At 37.9% G+C, this 17,966-nt stretch overlaps 1 pseudogene; it reads right to left on the bottom strand.

The window, feature by feature from the left end:
* LOC113176870 (cytochrome P450 2C19-like) overlaps positions 1-2,139 on the bottom strand; it is a 34,659-nt pseudogene extending 32,520 nt beyond the window's left edge.
* Between the last annotated feature and the right edge of the window lie 15,827 nt (positions 2,140-17,966).

Here is a 17,966-nt window from a genome sequence, read left to right as displayed (position 1 = left end):
CAACTTCTTTCACTGATTTTTTTTCATATTTCAGGATACAGATTTTTTCACCTTGTTGGTTAAATTTATTACTAAGTATTTTATTTTTCTCATGCTATTGTAAATAAAATATTTTATTGATGCTTCATCAGTTTGTTGTTGAAAATGTCACTGAATTTTCTACATTATTTTGTATCCTGAATCTTTAGAATTCATTTAGTAGTACTAATGGTTTGCAGTTGAAGTTTAGAATTTTCCATGCATAGATTGCTTCCAATGGAAACAAACTATTCCACTTCTTCCTTTTTTATTTGTATGGTTCTTAGTTCTTCTTCCTGCTTAATTAGTCTGGCTTGGACTTCAGTGCTACATTGAATTAAACTGGCAGATGGGCATTTTGTGCTCTTTCTAATTCCTGAGGAAAACCATTCATGTTTCCCCATGGAATATGTATTAGCTATTGGTGTGTCATACATGCTGATTTTTTGTGTTGTGGCCAATATCATGTCATTTTTTTAAAGTTTTGTCATAAACAAATTTGAAATTTGTCAAATGCTTTTACTTCAAGTATTGAAATTGTCCTGTGATTCTTGTCCTTCATTCTGTCAACATGGTATATCACATTTACTAATTTGTGTGTGTTGAAACATCCTCATATCTCTGAGATGAATCCTGCTTAACCATGGTGGATGATACTTTTAATGTGCTGGAGGATAGAAAGATGTAGATGCAGGTAAAATAAACCTGTTCTTGAGTAGTTGTTTTTGAGTTTTTACACCATGGTGCTACTGTGATGAACTCCTGAGTCTCACTGAGCTTTTTTCATTTGTGGATAATTCTCTATATTGTCATTCTAGAGTAAAAGGAATGAAGGCTGGGATATCCTATTTCACCATCTCACTGAGAGTCTATCACATGACTGTTTCTTGACAAACATAGGCATAGTTTGCTTCCTGAAAGAAGTTTCTTTTTAGTAATTATTACTTTATTATTGTACATTTATATTTCTTTCATGGAGCATAATAGTTTGTTTGGTTCAATCAGATGAACAAAATGTCCTCCCTTAATTTTTTATTATTATCAATCTTATTAGAATGTTACAGTTGTACATAGTAGTTTGGTTTATGTTGACAAAAATTATCCATACATGAACTTTGATCTACTCAGTTTCAGTCATCTTTGTCCTCCCTTTTTCCTCTCCCTGCTCCCTCTCCTACTCAGCTTCCTCTACTTATTTATGTATTTATTTTATTGATATCTTCTAAATATGCATAAAGATAGAATACCCTTTAGTATATTTATATGTGCACATACTGTGATTTTTGTTACATTTATTCCACATTTTCTCTTCTAAATATGCATAAAGATAGAATACCCTTTAGATATTTATATGTGAACATACTATGATTTTTTTGTTACATTTATTCCACAGAGGGCTCCTTCCTCCCTCTGGATAGCCTTCTTCTCCACAGACCTTCTCTATATCTTTGTGATAGATGATTTCCCCCACCTTCTTTGCTCTAGCTGACATATGTGAAAAAGAAAATCAACCTTTGATTTTCTGAGCATGGCTCATTTCACCTAGCATGATGTAGAGAAACTTCCTTTTGATGGATATGAAAAATACCTACAAGTCATGTATCAGATAACATCTTGAATAATGCTTTAAATGCAAAACACTTTCAATATTATTAACTAAAAAAATCACAACAAATGACCATAACACAATAAAGAACAGGGGCACTTCATATCTTTACCATTTCAATATTTTGACACTGAGTTAAATGAATCCCTTATCCCAATGCACTATTTCATTTAACTATTTCTAAAAATGGTAAACATACAAAAGCAATGGAAAAATAAAGTTCAAAGAGAGTATTTGCAAAGGAATAATCTCTCAGTAATTTTCATCCATGAATATCTTTAGTAAAAATTTAGTATTAATTTACTTACCCCTTTGGAAGCCACTGGAGGAGCACGGGGCAGACTTACATTGCTTAAAGATTTGCTGATGTTTTTAGCATCTATCTGAAGGATATTTCCAAGAATTGGGAGAGGAGTAGGGCCTGGTGGGAGCTTCTCACTTCTAGGGCTCCATCTCCATAGTGAAAGGAAAAGCAGGCAAGAGAGACTGAGTACCAGGACCATAACTGGATCCATTGTAACCTTCTCTTCTCACTGAGACCACTGTGAGCTTGAAATCAATGTAAAGCTTTTACAGTGCTCCCTCATAATTCAGAATATGTCCTATTTACATATAAAGGGCTGAGTCAGTCTCAGCCCTTATACACTGAGTATATTTATATGTGAACATAATATACTCAGTGTACACTTATGAGTGTACACTGGTCACAAGATAAAGTTACAAATAAATTGTTGCTTACTTTTGTTCTCTTTTCCAAACCTCTATCTTTGATCCTTCTGGGATAGAGCAGAGGGATGGACAATTTACAACAAGGACACAAATAAATAAGGGCACAACCTTTGGTTATAACAAGGTGCAGCTAGGATTAAGGAAAAAAAAGACACATTTGATTGAAAACATTGCTCAACATTCTGGGTGCTCAGACTGATGACCAGTTGGAAGTTCATGACTTTAGGGGGAAATCAACACATCTTTGACTACTATATAACTGTGTTAATGCACTATTCCAAAATCCCAAATTAAACTCCTGGTCTTTTTGAAGTAAAGACAAAGGATTTATTCTGGCCAGGGTCAAGGGAGCAGAAAGCAGACAGTTCTGCAGCCCAAGACACTGAAGGCTGGTGGGGAGCAGCTTAAAAACAGAAAATAGAAACACACACACACACACACACACACACACACACACACACACACACAAAGAAGCAGGGCAGGAGAGGCAAGTACAATCACAAGACACACTTCATAAAGTAGAAAGCACAAGTTATATATATTTTTTCGGAATTTGCACCTTTTTCTACATACTTAGGAAGCAATGGTCAGTCAGCTCCATAGTTCAAAGAGAGTGCAAGTGGGTGGAGGTGGAGATGTCAACTTCTATGCAAGTGGGCTCATGAGGAAAAGGGGCCCAAGTTCACACCATCAGACATCTGAACAACATGGGGTCAGCCTGGCCTAATTTTTAGATTAGCCCATAACAACAGTATTTAACTTGTGATACTTCATTAAACATTAGGATAGTTTGTGTTTGAAAATAAAGTCTTTTAAATATTTTAACAAATTGAACTAACATCACAACTGCCTAAACATAAAGTAACTATATAATTTATATATTTTGGAAGACCAAACATATGTCAGTAGTTAACTAAGTAATTAGACATAGCATTTACCATTTACCCCACCCTCACCCATTAAAACAAAATGTAAGGAGCAGAGGACAGAGATTGTTATTTTTTATTTGTCAAAGGAGTTCAAGGAGATTCCAGGAGAACAAGGAAACACACACAACTCACAGAAGTTAGAACTGAAATTTAAATGAGTTATCCTTAGCCCAGCATGGTACAGTGTGGCTTCCTCCATAGTTGCTTGAAACATCACTCTAGAAAAGTGGAGCAAATGCCCTAAACACTACTTTGAATGTGCAATATACTGACTGTCTTCATAAATCAACAAGATTTCACCAAGTCATTACCTAATGTTGTGCTCCAAAGATAATTGGGTCAGAGATTCTATGAAAAGGAAGAGAAGTGGATAGGGCTTTGCCTTCCTCCATTACTACACAGGTGAAACATTCTCAGCAGAACTGAGGAAGATCCAATCTCAGAGAACCCAAGGGTAAGAACTTGAGAAATAGTGTATCCTCTGTCCTCCAGTCACTCACAGATGGAACCACTTCTGTTGCTGTTCAATGTGTCCTTGTCAATATGACTTCTGAGGAAGAAAACATGAAATAAATCCCATTCATAAAAGCTACAATAAAATGATAAACTATCGAGGAATAAATCTAACCAAGGAAGTGAAACATCTTTACATCTTCACAAAACATTACTGAAAGAAATTGAAGAAAATGCACAAAGAAAGAGAGAAAAATAGAAATACCTCTCATACCCATGTATTGGAACAATTTGAATTATTAAAAGGGCTATGAAACTCAAAGAAATTTAAGGATTCGATGCAATCACCATGAAAATCCCTGTGGATTCTTTTTTATACAAATGGAAATAACAGCCTTAGAATTTGAATAAAAGCATAAAAGACCCTAAATAGCTAATAACATCTTGAACAAAAGGAACAAAGCTAGAGGCATCCTAATTCCTAATATCTAGACACACTACAGAGTGTTAGAAAGCAAAGCAGCATGAAACTTAAAAAAAAAATGAAAAAGGAAAAATAGACAATGGAAAGAATAGAGATCCCAGAAATAAATTCAAAATGTGTCAAAGTCATTAAAGGAAGATCTGATTCTCTAAAACTGCTGGAAGAATATACAAGAGAAATTCCACAAGACACTGACAGAAACAATATTTTTTTGTATATGACCCCAAAGCATGGGAAACAGAAGCAAAAATGCACAAATGCATTACATCAAACTAAAATTATTATACATCAAAGTGAGCAATCAACAAATTGAAGAGACAACATATAGGATGGGATAAAATATTTGCCATATATTCATTTGACAAAAGATTAATATCCCAAATATATGAAAAACTCAAAAAAATAAAACTAAAAACAAGTGATCCAAGTGAAGAATGAACAAATTATCTTAATGGACAATTCTCAAATATGCCCAACACATACAAAAAAAATGGTCAGTATCATTAACCATCAGGGAAATGAAAATTAAAAACTGTAATATGATGTGAAATCCCTCCAGTTATAATGACTAACATTAAGAAACAAAAAGCAAACAAATCAATAGCAACAACAATAATAAAAGTTCAAAAACCATAAAAATGAATTTTTGATAGAATGTGGAGAAAAGGGAAGTCTCATGCATTATTGGGAGAAATGTAAATTACTATAGCCAATATAAAGACGGTTTGGAGGTTTCTAAAAAATTATAGGTCTACCATATAATCCCAAGTGGTGTGATCAGCTTTTCTGTTACTATGACCAAAACACACACAACAACTTAGAAGAGGAAAAGTTTATTTTGTCTCACAGTATCAGATGTTTCAGTCCAGACAGCCAACTCCATTGTTCTGGGTTCAAGGTCAGGCAGAACATCATGGAGGGATGGTTCTGGCAGAGGGAAGCTGCTTGCCTCATGACAGCAAGTAATCAGAGAGAAAGAGAGAGGAAGGGATCACCCCCAGCAACCCACCTCCTCCAGTCAACCCCACCTGCCTACAGTTGCCACTCAGTCCATTCAAACTAGGATGCACTGAGTAGGATACTGCTCTCACAAACCAATCATTTCATATTCCTGCATTAAAACAAGAGCTCTTGCTCTAAGTGGTGAATAGACAAAAAAGAAAAGGAAATAATTGCTAGCTGGCATCCTCTTCCATAGTTTCAATTAACTGCATTGGAATAATTCTTTTATTTTTTATTTAAGAATTTTTTGCTTTTTTTTTGCTTTATGTACTACTTAGTTTGTGTATGTATGTGTTATCTATACAAATTTTATCCTTTTTTGTTTTTTATGACTTTTTTATTATCATTTTGTTATTTTGCACTGTTTTATTTTTTGAGGGTTAGTAGATTTTTTGTCATATTTTTTTCTTGTTACTCTTTCTCCCACTTTATCTCTCTAGAAACCAGATTCCCTTTTTGTTTTATTTTTTTTCCTCCCTATGGCCTTACTTGTTATTTGTTGTTTTCTTTCTTTTCACCTTTTGAATATTTAAAACTTTCTTTTGTCTTCATAACCCATTTTCTTTTTTCTTAACTATTATACTTTAAAAATCTTTTGAACAAATTCATTGTATAATCTCCACCCCCACTATACCTGTTGCACTTATTAGTACTCTGGACACCATAATTGACACCTGGTGTTTACTATGATGCTATATCTGGATTATGTTTTTTTTCGCATTGCTGTTGTTAATAGTTGATCCGGTATTCTTGTTTGTGTTTGTGGTTATTTGTGTTATAGATGCATAGTATGCATTGATTTTTCTAAAAAATCTGAATATTGTTTTGTTACTCTTGCTTATTTCCTTCTTTTCTCTGTGGTGCTGGAAATCTAGTTCGACACTACAAGTTCACAGAGCTGACACTCTACTGCTGAGTTAATACCCAATCAGCTAAGAGAGAATGCACTTTGTTCTACCTAGAACTTAACTCCACTCAAAATATCAGCAAAATTTCAACAAAAAGAAATAGGAAATGATTGTATATTGTGAAGACTAAAAAGAACAAGTTTTTAAAAATTAAAAAATGGACAGGCCCCAAGTAGAAAAGACTAGGGTGAGCCTAAGGTCCTACTAATGGACATTTACTCTCAAAGCAACAACAGAAATAACACAAGAATCATGGACACCACACCCATAAGGGACCTCAACTTAGATTGCTCCTACACCCTTTTGGAACATGCAGAATTTTGAAGTCTAGAAGAGCAATCACAGAGGATATTCTACATATACCCTTATGTGTACAATACAATTGCCCAGCCTACCAGAAGGACCATACACTCTTGTGAAAACTGCAGAGAAGGAGATCCTCAAGCTTTGACAAAATATATGTTTTATTAAAGTAAGCTAATCATCACCAAAGAACTTCCACATCTAGTCCATAGCTGGGCTGGGGACTGAGTCTCCTTCCTTGTATTGCCCCCCCCAAACATGGTTACTTCCCCCCACACACAAACTCTTAGGCCATGATTCCCTCTGCCCAGCCCCTGCCCATCTCTCCCTCACCAGCAACCCTGTGATTTCACTCCAGTGCTGAATGGAGACCTTGGGTACCAGCCAGGCCCCCCAACAGCAACCTCAGCCCCTGGAAGCAGAGAAAACGGAGCAGGAGAGAGGAGATCCAAGCCAATGTATGTCAGAGAGAAAAGGAGGAGGGAGATGGGGAGCAAGCAAGGGAGGCTGAAAGAGGGACATAATCATTGATTTTTGAAATAAACATTGAGTTAATCATTGCAGCATCTACTGATCAAAATGGGGATCAGAAGGATTTGATTTTTTGAACTTTAGAATTTTAGAATACAAAAATCTAGATAAACTCTTTATCCAGGACACAGAAAAGCAATAATTTGTTGTGTCACTTACAGAGCTCTCTATTCTAAACCAACAAGTTCGGCTCTGAATCTGATAGAACCATACTCTCTTGTTTTGGACAAAGTAAACTTAGATGCTCAGTTAGCTCATTTACTTTATTTCCTACAAGATTGTTGTGGGATTCTCACACAAGAGACAGGGTGGCATTCAGGAGAAAGTAGTGTTTATTAGTGCCAGCATTAGCCTAGTGGCTTCATATCCAAAGGCTGATCCCTGAAAGGAGTTACCTTTATGTATCTCTTGTTACTTCTTCTTTTACTTGCCAACTCTTTTTCACCCACACAAGTTAATACACATTCTGATTGTGCATTCTATTTCTACAGTAGAGTGTTACAACATTGTGGAACATGGAGATTCATACTGATAGTGCCTTTGTTCTGAGAAAGTCCCTACCACAAGATGATCATCTCTTCTATCTTCCTTTAACCCAGCAGGCAATAGCCTGACCCTTTCTCTCTTTATAGAAACAAAGAATAACCCAGCACACCAAAAAAGCACTATTGATAAGGGCATTATAGCAATAAACTTTCACATCAAAAAATATTGATGTTTCAAAATAAATAACCTAATGGAGCAGGTCAATAATCTGGTGACACAAAAGCAAACTAAATAAAATTAATAGGAGGAAATAAATGAGAAAGAACCCAAAGAAATGAGCAAAATAGAGATTAAAAATACAAAATATCAGTGAAACAAAGTTTCTATGATAACATTACATACCAACATTTAGTTAGGCTTCAACAAAGAATGAACACACACAAAATAAAATCAATTATAAAAAGAAGACATTACAACTGATATCTGAGAAATGTAAAATACTATTGAAAAGTACTTCAAAAACTATGAAACAAAAGGTAACTCCTAGAGAAAATGGATAAATTTCTGAAGACAGAAAACCAAGCAAAATTGAAGTATGAAGACATTAAAGAAAAGCACACCAATAACAAGATGTGAATTTTAATCAATAATAAAACTTCTCCCAAGAAATAAAATGCTGGGATTGGATGGAGCTAGTGCTGAAATCCATCAAACTTTTATAGAAAAATTAACAAAAATTCTTCTCATGCACATCTGGTCAACTGATGCTCAAGGAAAGTACTAATAACATACATGGGGAAAAGAACATTCTCTTTAATATACTTTTTAATAAGCTATAAAAACTATATACTCACATGCAGAAGATGTAAACTTCATCCCCATCTCTCATTCTGTACAAAATAAACTCAAAATGGGTCAAAGATACAAATATAAGTCCTGAAACTGAAACTACTAGAAGAAAACATGGCAGAAACTCGTCAAGACACTAGTAGAAGCAATGTTTAGGCTATTTTGTTGGGGGAACAGCTGTTTGCTTGGATGGCTGGGGTTTTTTTTTTCTTTATGTTTATTTGTTCTTTTTTTTAATAATAAAAAGTTTATTTCTCAACAACCAGAAGAGTGAAATGGGCATTCAGATTTGGTTTTCTTTCAAGCGCTGGTTCAGGGACCTGGCTTCCTTCCATTTCCTGCTCTGCCTGTTCCACAGTGGTTTGCAAGGTCACTGCTCATGTGGTTTGAGCTGGTGGGAGGAAAAACAATGGTGGCTCCTGTGCAGGTTTTCATGGCTGAGGTCTGGGGATACAATGCGTCTGCCCACATTCCATTGGCTAGAATTCATTCACATGATCACACTGAACTGCAATGGAGCATGAGAAATAGAATCAGCTCATCCAGGAAGATGAGCCCTCTGACTCTGAGATGGCTAGAAGTCTTAGCTATAGGTATCCTCCCTTTCTGGCCTTCACAAAAATCTCCTCAAAAACCAAACAAACAAAACCACATGAACATACTGGAGTAAATTTCAGGCTTTAGCAGTTTTAACTAAAGCTTTAAAATTGTACATCCATCCATCATGCGCTTGCAAATAATGGTAAGTATCAGGACATGCCTGGTGGCTTCCATCCATTTCAGCGAAGGCCCATTCAGTGAGGGCCAGATCCAGATTGTGTGTATCCTGATGCTCAAATAATTTTGTGGGACCCTGCTTTCTTTAAGGTTGGCAACTTTTTCTTGTTCATCTTTTTTTCCTCGTTTATGTAGGTTAGGAAGAGATTTCCCATCTCACTGAATTCCTTCTCAGAATTGGTACCTTGAATGCCTCTCTGTAAACTTAAGTGCTGAAACTAAATAGGTTGTAAGAGCCTAAATTCAGATACAGGAATGTAGAAAACTTTCTCTTGGGCACCTGTACCTTCATGGAAGCACTCTCTCTTTGCAGGACATTTTTTTTTTTTTTCTATCAGGGGTTGGTGGAGTTTATTTGGTTTTTGTTTTGGATATGACTTCCAAAGCACAGGAAAGAAAAGCAAAAAGGATTACATTAAATTAAAATCCTTCTGCACACTGAAGTAAACAATAAATAGAATCAAGAGACAACATACAGGATTGGAGGATATACTTACCCATTCTTTAAAAGACAAAAGATTGATATCTAAAATATAAGAACAACTCAGAAAGGTGTTCTGAAAAAGCAAAAGACGAGGTAAGTAACTATTGTGGGTTGGCCAGCACCCTGCTAGGGTGATTTTTCCTGCTCAGAAGGGGATAAGACACCTCAGAAAATGAAAGTCTGAAATGGTGAAGAATAAAGAGTCAGAGCCAGGAAATGGTTTTAAAGGAGAAATGGAGCGCCTGATTTTTTTTTTTTTTCCAGCTCATACAGGAGCTGGACGGGATGAACTAGAAAAAGGTTCCTGGTACATTATTTAAGGGAGAACATCAAAGGCTTTCAGCAGGAAAAGTCTTGCTTCTAGGTATGACAGGGGACGTGAAGCAAACAAATTGATGGGCACTTTGGCAAACTACACCCATCTCAGAGACATTGTGTGTCTATGTGGCTGCTGCAGATCACCCCAAGTCCAGTGCAGTGCTGAACTTGGCAGAGTTAGGTAGGAATTTCACATGTATTGGGTGATCTCACCAGTAGGAGTGCCACTGTAAATTCCCAGATACCAGACTTTGCCATCTAATGACTTCAATGCCATTAGTTCATACACAGTTCATGGGTGGCATACATCAAGTTTACATATGGACAAATGATTTAAACAGACACTTCTCAAAAGAAGAAATACAAAAGACTTATATATGAGACAATATTCAATGTCTTTAGCCATTAGGAAAATGCAAATCAAAACCATAAAAGATATTATCCTCACCCCCTTTATAGTAGCTATTACAGGTTTTTTTAAAAAAAAAGTGCCACCAAAAACAAAAACAGGTATTTGGAAATGAAATGGAAAAGCTTACATTCCACGCATATATGATTATGTCAAAATGTACCGAACTATTATGCATTACTCTAATGGCACTAGTAAAAACATTTTTTTTTAAATTCTGAAGAGGATGAGGAGAAATGAAAATCTGTATAGCCATCATAAAAAATAGTGGAGACTCCTCTAAAAAACAAATAAAAGAAATAGATCAACTATGTGATCCAGGTATCTCGCTTTGGGGGAAAAAAAGGAAAATAATATCAGCCAAAGGAAATAAAAATCAACATTCTAAAGAGAAAACTTCAAATCTAGACTTATTGTGGCAATTTTCACAATAGCTAACTTACAGAAACATTTCAGCTGCCTATCATCAGATGAGTGGTTAAATAAAATGTGATACATGTACGATGCTATACAATTCAGGTGTAAAGAATGAAATTCTATAACTTGCAAAAAAATGAACAGAAGTGGAAGACATTATGTTTATTAAATTAAGTAAAATAAGCCAGGCACAGAAACACAAGTAGTGTCTAATCTCTGCCATATGTAGAAGCAAAGAAAAGTTCAACTTGAATGCAAAATGGTGATTACTAGAGGTTAGGTAAGATGAGTAGGAGGGGAGGGTGATAAAGAGATGTTGGATTTGATTAGTGCATACTGTTGGTATGTGATGAAGTAGCACACTGAACCCCATTATTATGTACAAATAATAAACATTAATAAAAATTTGGAAAAATGGAGAATCCCAGTTTATTAGCAACAGAAAGAATCTCAAAGATCCGCTCTCTTATACTTTATATTAAATAATAAGGAATTGGTGACTTGGATTCATTCCACTTTTCTTCCTTTTTCCTGCCACTCCTTCTTTCCCTCAATCCCCTTCTCATACTCCATTGATGTTGGGATAACTTTCAGTTTACAGCTAGCAGCTATGAGCAGCTCAGAGTGTTTGAAGAACTACACTGGTTCAGGCCTCATAGGAGTGCCTGCAGGATGGGATGATCTGCTCTAGCAAGCGATTAGTGAAACCACATCCTTAGCACTTGTGGTTAGCATTGCCAACCTGCCAGGCCAGGAAACTGATAGTCAGGAGCTTCCACATGGAACTCCTAACATAGAAACCCCCTCCCCTAGGGACAAAGACCCTTCCTGATGATAGCAATATTTACAGCATCCTCATAGTGTGGTTACATTAGTCATAAGATGATTGGCTTATGAATACTGTCTTGCTTGTGTATGATTGATGGGCATGCCCCACTCAAACCCTACAACAATTATATGCATTCCAAAAATAAACTGAGCTACTGGACGATGATCTGAGGTGGGTCTCCAGACAGTTCTCTCACCAGCTCCAGGAGTCTGTGTGTTGATTCCATGTCTCTACCCTCCGTGACAAGGTAGCCGAGCAACTAGTTGACCAGAACTAAATGTTGGTATGTAATGTTATCATAGAAACTTTGTTTCACTGATATTTTGTATTTTTAATCTCTTATGCTTGATGATGTCGCTGTTAAAGGCGTAGTAGACACAGGGCTGATGTTTCTATAATGAATTCCAACTCAGCATCCAAGATGATGAAGTGGAAGACAGTACTGGGTCCCCAAATTCAGGGTGTTGGTGGGTTATAAACCACCAGGAGAGTTGTCTCCCCTGTTATCTGGCAGGACACTGGTGGAGAGAAAGGTGCCTTTTATTCTTTTGATTTCAGAAGTCCCTAACACCTTATGGGGAAGGAACATATTGGAGGAAATGGATGCTGTCGTAACTACTGATGATAAAGCCCTTTATGATGAAATTATGATACATGACAAAATAGGACTGTCGGGGAGACCAGTGCCCCCCCCCAATTCTGGGGCCACTGTTCCGTTGATCACTAAGCCAGATCCCATTTCCCTATAATGGGACACCACAGATCACATCTGGGTGGAACAGTGGCCTATCCTAGAACCCAAATTAACAATTCTTAAGCAACTAGTTCAGAAACAATTAAATCTTGGGCATATTGAACCCTCCACCAGCCCTCACAATATGCCTATCTTTGTAATCCCCAAGAAAAATGGGAAACATAGGTTACTTCAAGATTTAAGGCCAATAAATAAACATATGAAAAAGATATATTCATTTCAATCAGGTATTCCTCATCCAGCCAGCATCCCAAGCAACTATTTTATTGATGCCATAGACCTCAGGGATTGCTTCTTTTCCATACCTATAGCACATCAGGACAGACCCTTTTTTGCATTTATGGTGTGGGAACCTAACACCATGATACCTGCCCAGAGATATCACTGGACAGTCCTCCCACAAGGGATGAAAAATAGCCCTCCAATATGTCAGCTCTTTGTTTCTCATACGACCAGGCCTCTTACACAGCATTGCCTGGTCATGCATTATATGGATGACATTTTACTTGCTCATGCGGATTCTGATAAATTGCAAGTCTGCCTTGAGAAATTGATGTACAATCTTGACACTTTGGGCCCTCACATAGCCACTGATAAAGTGCAACATTCTGCCCTATGTGAGTTTTTTGGCTACAGAATTGCTGCAAGAATATAACCTCTTAGACCTAATCTGACTATTAGATCTCAATACTCACTTAATGAGTTGCAACAGTTATGTGATGAAATCAATTGGCTCAACTCTTTCCTTTGTTTGCCTCTGGATGCACTAATGCCTCTGACTTTCTTAGAAAAGAGAAAGATCCTTCCTCCAAGATAAGGCTCACTCCTCAAGCAGAGACAACTGTTCAAATGATCAATGATAGTCTCTCAAGATTAGAGACCCATAGATATGACCAGTCAAAACCCCCTGTTAGGAATAATACTAATGACTTCTGGAGCACTGCTTGGCATTATATGGCAAGCCCAGGGACCTCTATATTGGGTGCATCTGGCCTGGAGTGAATGTCATAAAATCACAGGTAGGCTAGAAAGTATAATTCTTGTGGGGCTAAAAGTAAGATATCACTATAATAAGATTTTTCACACAGAGCCAGACACCTTGGTGTTACCATTAACACACACAGAGGTCTCAACACTCCTACAGAATAATACTCTGTTTCAGACTTTACTGTCTGACTTCCCTGGACAGATTGATAATCACCTCCCTCCCAATAAGTTGCTCCTAACACTGCAAATGCTGGATATTACAACTCCTAAGCATGCATTCCCTGCATCAGAGCCCATACCTTTAGCACCATGTGGGCATTTACTGACACAAACAAACACACTTTTGGTGTTATCCTGAAAATTCCCAATAAACAGGACATCTCCAACATGGAGCATCCCTCAGGCTCAGTGCAACTGGGAGAACTTAGGGCACTAATACAGGCACTCCTTATGAGTGCAGACACTGCCAGAAATATTTTTTTCAGATAGTAAGTACTCTGTCCAGGTGGCAAAAGCAATTCCCTGTGCAATTTTTAGACCCACAGGTAAGCCTATTGATCAAGCTCTCCGGACCTTTAAGGATCTTACAGAAAACAGAAACATCCATGGTTCATATCACATGTGAGATCCCATACTAGATTGCCTAGATTCATTGATACAGGCAACTCTCAAGTGGACAAACTCATCTCCGATGGGTCTAATGACGCTGTACTGCAGGAAACAGACACATTTATTTCCTGCTGTCCTGTGTCATTGGGCTTGATGGAGCAAGCCCGCATCCTCCACATTAAGTTTCACAAGTCTGCAAATTATTTGAAGGTCTTGTTTCCTGACCTTACTATGACACAATGCAAGCATCTAGTCCAGGCTTGCAAGAATTGTGCCCCTCTGGGGCCACTTGAGCCTCTGCAACCACAGGGAGTAAACCCTCGAGGCCTCTCCCCTAATAAACTTTGGCAAATGGATGTCACTCACATCTCCTCCTTTGGTAAGCTCAAGTATGTCCATGTTATCTTGGACACTTACTCCAAATATACACATGCTATGGCACAGTCAGGAGAGAACGCTTCAAATGCCATAAAGGCAATGATAGCAGCAATGTTAATGCTTGGGGTGCCTTGGTCTCTAAAAACAGACAATGGACCTGCCTATACCTCACAGGAGTTTCAAAATTTTCTGGTGTCCTGGAAGATTACTCACACAACAGGCATCCCTTATAACCCACAAGGGCAAGGTATAGTGGAAAGGACTAACCGGACACTTAAGGAAACATTGCAGAAACAAAAAAATGCTCATACATGTCTAGATCCTCACCTTGCATTGACGCATGCTCTCTTTGCCCTCAGTTTTCTTACCTTTGATTCAAATGGGATAAGCCCTGCATACAAGCACTGGGGCTCCTTTCCCTCCCTGACTCCAGTACCCCTGGTACAGTGGAAAGGTCCACTCACAATGCATGGAAAGGGCCACACCCTTTGATTACCCAGGGTAGAGGCGTCACCTGTGTTTTTCCAGAGATCAACTCTCACTCCATTTGGGTACCAGCAAGAAATGTCAGACCAGCCACTGACAGGCAGGCCTCGGAAACCGAGCCAAAAGGAGAAGAGATCATTACGACCTCCCCACCGGAGGGCTCACAAGATAACCTGGGGTGATATCAAACCCTTATCAGATCAAGCCCAGATCATGTCACCTGCTGGAGACCAGAGCCTGGTACTACTCTCTTCTTGCTTATGTGTGCAATTATAACCTGCAACTTACAGGTAAATGCACAACAGGTAAGTATGGAGGAAGAAAGACCTCTGCCTAACGGCCTGATAACTCAAGGCCCTATTCTGGTCTGTCCAAGCAAAATGAACACACTTCAAGTATGTCCCATGAGGGAATAATTGCTTTGCAGATAGCTATCACTCATAAATGGCTGTCTGTGGGACAGTTCTTCTCTAGGGGGGAGCCGCTAGCACCATCTAGTGGCAAAAACTCTTCAGTGAGCAAAATACTCATGCCACTGGGATTAAATAACCATGAGAGCAATCCACGCTCAAGTAATCGTGATCAGGATGTTGTACATACTTCTCTCTCAAATCTTGCAGAATGCATCCCAAGGACAAAACTCAGGAGGACAACAGGAGCCCCCGGATCAACATCATCATAAGGCTCGCGGTTCTTACAGCCACACTGCAGCTGCGGCTCTCCTGCACCTGACCAGAGTTGACCACACCCAAACGATTGGAAACAACTTATTCTGTTGCTGGGACTTTAGTTGGACTTTCCTCTTATTTAGCATCAACACAGAAAAGGACCCCATTTATGCTTTTGTGCATCATTTTGTCATTCAGCCGCAAGTACATGCTTGGTGGGTGGGAGCTCCATCTCCTGGGATTCTTTTACCTGTTGGTTGGATGATACTGAATTGCCTTCCTTGTTTGCTACTAATGTTTCCTCAGGATGTCCAGTTACATCTGACCCAATCGCAAGGCACCCTTGGAATATGTCACTCTCACTTGATCATTCATGGGCCTTTATTATATTAAGGAATGTGTCTAAGGCACAGAGGTTGTGTCAGTCTACAATTTGCCTTCCCAATGATATTCTTTGGGAGCCAGGAATAGGAGGCATTTTAGGTCTTTGGCCACTCTCCTTAGAAAGAGAAGCAAAAGTAGTCTCTGTTAGTGATCTGCCTGTCAGTGGCATGACCATACCCCCTCATGCTAGAGACTCACCTCATTGGCCCTAACCCTTACTGCAGAGATGCCCATGGAAAAAATTTAAGGACATCAATGAAGGTATACCTCTAAGAGCTATATCTTGGAGAGATTGTCTCTCCCTTTCCAGACCCTATTTCATTTCTGATGAGCTTATTAGTTGGTCAAGTCCCCATACAAAAGGTGGATGGAGAAGATGGAATTTTTAACAGAAACAAATACATTAATATTTAAACATCATACAGATTGGATAACAAATGCTCAAAACATAAAAGAAAGACAATCAGGAGACTTTTTGCAATTAGGCAAACAATTGTCATGTGGTGCTTACAAATATATAGATATCAGTCCTATTGTCACCATGGATGCCATTTGGTTGAATGGTTCTTTTAAAAAACCCTCAGCTAAACATGCTACTAAAGGCCATGTATGTGTTAAGCCACCTTTCTTCTTGTAACTTCCACTCAAAATCACAAAAATGGTCGTCTTAATTGTGATGATTCCCAATATGAGTTAACCAATTGTTGGAATTCCTCTGTTAAGACAGTAGTGCTAATGAGAACACCCCCCACCATGTTATGGTTTCCAACAGAGGATGACTCCTCCATTCAAGAGATTCACTTTACAAAAGATATTTCCATTTCCCAAGTTAGGCGAGATTTGGGGATTACTGCTGCTATTGTAGCTGCTTCCCTCGCTGCGGTGGCAGCAGCTACTGCTGCTGGTGTAGCTTTGACCCAGTCCACAGCAAATGCTGCAACCATTAGTCAGGTAGTGCAGCACTCCACTAAAGCAATGACCACCCAGGAGCGACTAAACCTGCAGATCACCTCTGAAGATATAATGACTGAAAACTTTGAAATTTAAGGAAAGTCATGACTCTACCCAGGCTGGAAACTAAACTCCAAGTGGGATGTAACCTAAGAGGCTCCTATCATGGCATATTTTTAAAGAAACTTCAAAAACAAAGACAGAGACTATTGGAAGCAGAAAGACAGATGTGACTCCTTGCCTTAGTATCTTCCATGAAAATAACACCTGATTTTCTCAGAAATGATGGAAGACATCAGCCTGTGGCATCGTGGCTTTAAAGTGCTGACAGGAAACAGGTCAATGAAGACTTTTCTGCCTGCCAACACCACACTCTGTGGAAAATAAGACATTTCAAGATAAAACAAAGGTAAGGAAATTCTTCAGAGTACATCTGTCATACAAGAAATGCTAAAACAAGTCAGCTTTTTAGCTGGAACAAAAAGGAAACTGACATAATTTTCTTATGTAATATAGCAAATACCACCATCATGTCCATCCACAAGAATGGAAGCCTGATTAGAATAAGATACGTACCATGCTTGTGTAATTAAAGTGGATTCTACTGTCATATATAACTAAAAAGAACCAATAAAAAGGTAAATAAAAGAAAAAAGTCTCAGAGAAATCACCATCCTTTGTAAGAAACAAAGAAAACCGCACAAGATTTTAGTTCAAATATGCAAGATATAATGAAGATTGATATAAATAAAAATATACACATATATATTTAATTCTACATTAATCTTTTGTTTCAAAAAGCAATTAAAGTATGGTAGTATCTGATAGGGCCTTTAATATAGAGATAATTTATTTATTTTCATTGCATTTTAACTGATACATAAAAATATAAAAGTCAGCGGAGACTCCCCCACCCCACACACATTTTTCTTGAGGCACGATACCTGTATTCATGGGGCACATTGTTGTGATACATGTATACATGGAAGGATGATTGAATCAGGCTACCTCACATGGTCATTATCTCACACACTTGACCTTTCTTTATGGGTAGGATATTTAATGTCTTCCTTTTTAGCAATTTTGAAATATGCAAAGTATTATTGTTAAGTAAAGATACCATGTTCAGCTGGAGATAATTAGAATTCATTCCTCCTGTCTACATAAACCTTTGTACCCTTTAAGCAACTTCTTCTCTTTCCCCATCCACTCACACT

Source organism: Urocitellus parryii, chromosome 5 (genome assembly GCF_045843805.1).
Source record: "Urocitellus parryii isolate mUroPar1 chromosome 5, mUroPar1.hap1, whole genome shotgun sequence".
NCBI classification, from domain to species: domain Eukaryota; kingdom Metazoa; phylum Chordata; class Mammalia; order Rodentia; family Sciuridae; genus Urocitellus; species Urocitellus parryii.
The sequence above is the reverse complement of the archived record's forward strand: the minus strand, read 5'-3'. Positions and strand labels throughout refer to the sequence as shown.